Source organism: Haliotis asinina, chromosome 4 (genome assembly GCF_037392515.1).
Source record: "Haliotis asinina isolate JCU_RB_2024 chromosome 4, JCU_Hal_asi_v2, whole genome shotgun sequence".
In the NCBI taxonomy this organism is placed as follows: Eukaryota; Metazoa; Mollusca; class Gastropoda; order Lepetellida; family Haliotidae; genus Haliotis; species Haliotis asinina.
This window is the reverse complement of record NC_090283.1, coordinates 9,927,723-9,932,500: the sequence shown is the minus strand read 5'-3', so window position 1 is coordinate 9,932,500 and position 4,778 is coordinate 9,927,723. Positions and strand designations below refer to the sequence as shown.

Genomic DNA, 4,778 nt, shown 5'->3' with positions numbered 1-4,778 from the left:
GTTATGACGTAACAGACACATGTGTGTGTATATATATATATATTTAAAAACCATGTTAAGGAGAGAGGTTATGACGTAACAGACACACGTGTGTGTATATATATATTTAAAAACCATGTTAAGGAGAGAGGTTATGACGTAACGGACACACGTGTGTGTATATATATATTTAAAAACCATGTTAAGGAGAGAGGTTATGACGTAACGGACACATGTGTGTGTATATATATATTTAAAAACCACGTTAAGGAGAGAGGTTATGACGTAACAGACACACGTGTGTGTATATATATATTTAAAAACCATGTTAAGGAGAGAGGTTATGACGTAACGGACACATGTGTGTATATATATATTTAAAAACCACGTTAAGGAGAGAGGTTATGACGTAACAGACACATGTGTGTGTATATATATATTTAAAAACCACGTTAAGGAGAGAGGTTATGACGTAACGGACACATGTGTGTATATATATATATTTAAAAACCACGTTAAGGAGAGAGGTTATGACGTAACAGACACACAGCCATGTTGATAACGTACTTCTTTCCTGCCACGAAAAACTTGTAATAAAACTTGGGTTACGCACAGCCCAGATGAAGGACACCACAGTTTCACGTGTCGCACGAAGGAGGGCAAGAAAATATGTATACAACGGTGTACTTGTATACACGTGTGTGCATACAGATAACGTAATCAATGAAACATGGAATCCAATTACAGTATTCTTTATCTTATTGAAGATAGAATCGACTCTTAGATAGAGAAGAGAGTTCACACACACACACATACATTAATGTATACTGAATCCAACATGATGAAATTGCATACATTGACTAGCCATTTATTTAGACCCCTACTCCACCACCAGCCTAATAGCGAACCGTAAAAAAACAGCATTAGGGAGACCACGTGTATATTCTGTTATAAACTAACTTTTATTGACTTTAATGGTGTATTTTTACTCGAAATCATCTTAGCAAACTTTAAGAAAAAGATGATGCAAAAAACACATAACATAAAAAATATACATGTTTTTCGGTCTCCTTAATTTTCATACATACAGAACCAGCATTAGGGAGACCGGAATATATATCTGGAATCAGCATTAGGGAGACCGTATGTAAAAACCAGCATTAGGCTAGGGAGACCAGACTCCCGACCCCGAATGCTAATATGTCGAACCAAAACCGAGGGAGAGTGTTATATCTGTCATATAAACCAAATGAAAAGGCGATAAATATATCAAAATCGAGGTTTATTATGACGAACAGAGATGGACGATGAGAGAGTAACCGTTTACACTAAAAAACTATCGCCCAAACACAGCCAATCACCCGCCAGCTGTAAACAGCACGATCTGCAAGTGGTAACTGTCGCGACTACACCTGTCTGCGCGCTGGCTCGTCGTCAGTCGCTACTGTTACTTCGAAGAATATGGAGCGAGTAGGAGGTGATGACATTTTCATAACGCAATCGCGTGAAATGGATAGCGAAAGCAGTGACAGTGATCTTGAGTTTGAGTCTCAGCAAACGTTCTGCTGAGGGTCTAGGAGCCGGAAGCCGGAAGCCAACAGAAACGATATCCCTCACTGAGGAAGAGCAGCTTTGGCAGTGTGGAGTGCTTGGAGACGACACCCCCAGAAAACTTCTAGATACAGTGCTGTATCTAACAGGTTAGTCTTACTAAATACTCTATTCATGTACATATTGATTATAGTTATCGTAAGCTTTTCTATTCTTTGGCTGAAGAAAAAATGCTCAGATATAAATGATAATGTAGTTATTTTGGTCTTTTTGTAGGATTGCACTTCGCTCTTCGAGGGGGTAAGGAACATGTGACCTTGAGGATGTTTGCCAAACCACAAATAACGGGACCTCATACGGATGGCAACGGCTGAAAGTTCCTTCTGCACACCGAAGATATGTCAAAAACAAACCTTGGTGGGTTGAAGCAGAGGAAACAAGCTCCGAGGAAAGTGCGGGCATATGAAAACATTGACAACAAGGACCGATGTTACGTCAGTATTTTCCAGAAGTGCAAATCATTGTGGTGAGTATATTTTCTATCAATGAATCAAAATTTAAAAACAAAGAAAATAAAAAAATAACAAATTTAACATCTATAAGATGAAAATATTAAGATTTTCTTTCAATTGAGTGGATAAAGTATTTCAGAAATCATTCTTTGGGTTTTTTAATACAGTGTGGAAGGCAAAACGACCGATTACTTCTACTTCACACCTCGCGCCAGACCCAAGGATGGAAGCTGGTTTCTGAAAACCCCGGTTGGCCACAATGCGCTCCAATCTACAGTCAAACGGCTTTGTCAAGAAGGTGGTTTACAGGGTAACAAAACAAATCATTCATTGAGAGCTTCAGCTGCCACAAGGCTTTATCAGGCCAACGTCGACGAGCAAATGATTTGTGAAAATGACCGGTAAGAATACATTCGACATTGCTAGACAATATTTTAATGTTTACATTGTAACAATTATCTCATTCACGTAAAATACATTGTAGCCAATGTAAATAGCACTCAAGATTAATTACGTTTGAAATTGTCTAATTTCTAAGATCAGTCGCCATTATTTCACAACCTTTTATTAAGACAAAGCTTCATGTGCTTTGAGATATGTGATCTTACGAACACTTTATTTATGCTTTTGCCTCTTTCTTTCTAGGTCTCAAGAGTGAAGCTGTTCGTTCATACAAACGGACCTCTGATGATAAAAAATCTACCTTGTCCACATCCTTACGTCAACGCCAGAAGGGTATCAAAGCTACATGTACGGTATCTCCAGACAAAGAGCTGAAAGTCAATGCCGGAAGTGACGTTGTTTCCAGGGAATCTAAACCGACAGTCGTGTTCAATATCAACATCTCGTGAAATGTAGTTTCAAGAAATAAAATCACTGTCTCTGCTTGACATTTTTTCTTTAAGAATCTGAACGAAAAAATAGTCTCGTGAAAATCTTCTTTCAGGGCCAAATAGTATTCTAAACATCTCAGGGACATTCTATAGAAAATCCCTGGGATATTGTAAATGGCCATGAAAGAAGGTTTACCCGACAAAAGAATAACCTGTGAAACGACACTAATAAGGTACCTGAGGTTTATATTTATAGAGTACTTTGTATAATAGATTGAGTGGGCCGTATACGAGGTTTGGATAAGTCCGTTGTACTGCCCTCAGTTTGCGATGATTGTGAACTGCCAACATGGAAATGTAGGCCATGTCCGTGTAGTTGGCTCCTGATCCGAAGTACTCAAGAGTCCTGTAAAACCCCATGTAAGATGGAGTCCGTGTACCGGGCATGGTTCTATGATTACATGTACGTTCTATGTACTAACTGGGGCATAACGAGTATTCCAACCTTATCTGTTAACTGGATGGGGGTCCATATATCGAGTGGTTCCCTGGATATTGTGGCACTGTCTGAGGTCACTTCAGACCTGTTCCGGTCGTAGAGACGAAGGCTTTGTTCGGCCGGTTAGTGGTTGTAGATAGGTCTTCAGACCTGTCAACTCTCACGCCTTTGGCTTGAGACTCGCGGTTTTTAAGCATTTGTCACGCTCTCACAGCAGACATTGATGATCTCGCGCTTTTTTTAAAAAAAATAACGTAAATTAATCAAAGCCACTTTTTCACTAAGTTTAAATCACTTAGGGTGATAGGGTGTTAAAACACTACTTTTCTTCAGCTTCGCCTCCCTGACCCCCCCACCAGGTCTCCGCCCTGGAACCCGGCTTCTCAAGCTTGCTTTCTTTGTGGGATTGGAAGCTCTGGGTCTTTGATGTCCAAATATCGATCCAGCGGCGTGTTAATGTGACAGGCACATGATTTCCGTAGATACACGCAAACGTCCCTGATGTTGTTGTGTATCAAATCAAGGCGTCGTTGTAAAGTGTGAAACACTTGTAGTACAATATGGTATATCCAGACATCCTGGTGGCTTTCTGATGCGGCATAGGTTGATGACGTCATAGTGTTATGACATGGTAATAAATGAGTCCGGGGGTACCCCGACGGTCGACTAAATTGTAGCTTGACATATCAAAAGAGATAGCTAGACCAAAACTGCATACTTCAGCTAAAACATTTGTCAGTAAGACCTTGCTGTTGGAACGTGGGTGTGCCAAAAATCTGATTCAGAAAAGGAAAACATATTCTTAATATCTTCAGCTCCAGTTTGTGAGAGCACTGTTATACATAACCTATGTGTCTAGACAGGCTACGTTTATCTAGTATTCGGCAGTGAATTTGAAACTTGAGTGTGACTTATTCAAGTATTTGATGTATGTTTTTTCCCTACTGTCAACACTTACTTCGTCAAGAGGAATCGTGCAACAGCTTGAAGATCATTCGCATATTTATAACATATAACAGGAAGTGACGCACACGGCAGCAAATTGCAAAGTATGTTTTAAGGCTGCAAAATAATATTTTTAATATTTTGTTACGTTATTGTTACCCTTTATCGAAATGAATAGAACTTTCAGATTCTTTGGTTAGAAACATGTTAATAGTGTTACTAATGTGAATGAAATTTCTTGATAATTTTTTAGTAAAGAAACTGTTTCGATTCTTTACTTGTCTTAGTAAACGTTTAACAGTGTCATTTGCTTGTACTGTGTGCTACACAAAGGAAATGGCAATACCGCGATAGTTGAGAGTTGCTTCAGCTTCAGTCGGTATTGCCGTAGTCATGTTGAATGAATTGTGATTATGTGGCACATAGTTTGACAGAAATGTAGATTAAACATCAGTCAAT

At 39.1% G+C, this 4,778-nt stretch overlaps 1 pseudogene; it reads left to right on the top strand.

Moving 5' to 3' along the window:
• Positions 1 to 3,801, top strand: part of LOC137280753 (zinc finger MYM-type protein 4-like) — a 4,047-nt pseudogene extending 246 nt beyond the window's left edge.
• Positions 3,802 to 4,778: the final 977 nt, after the last annotated feature.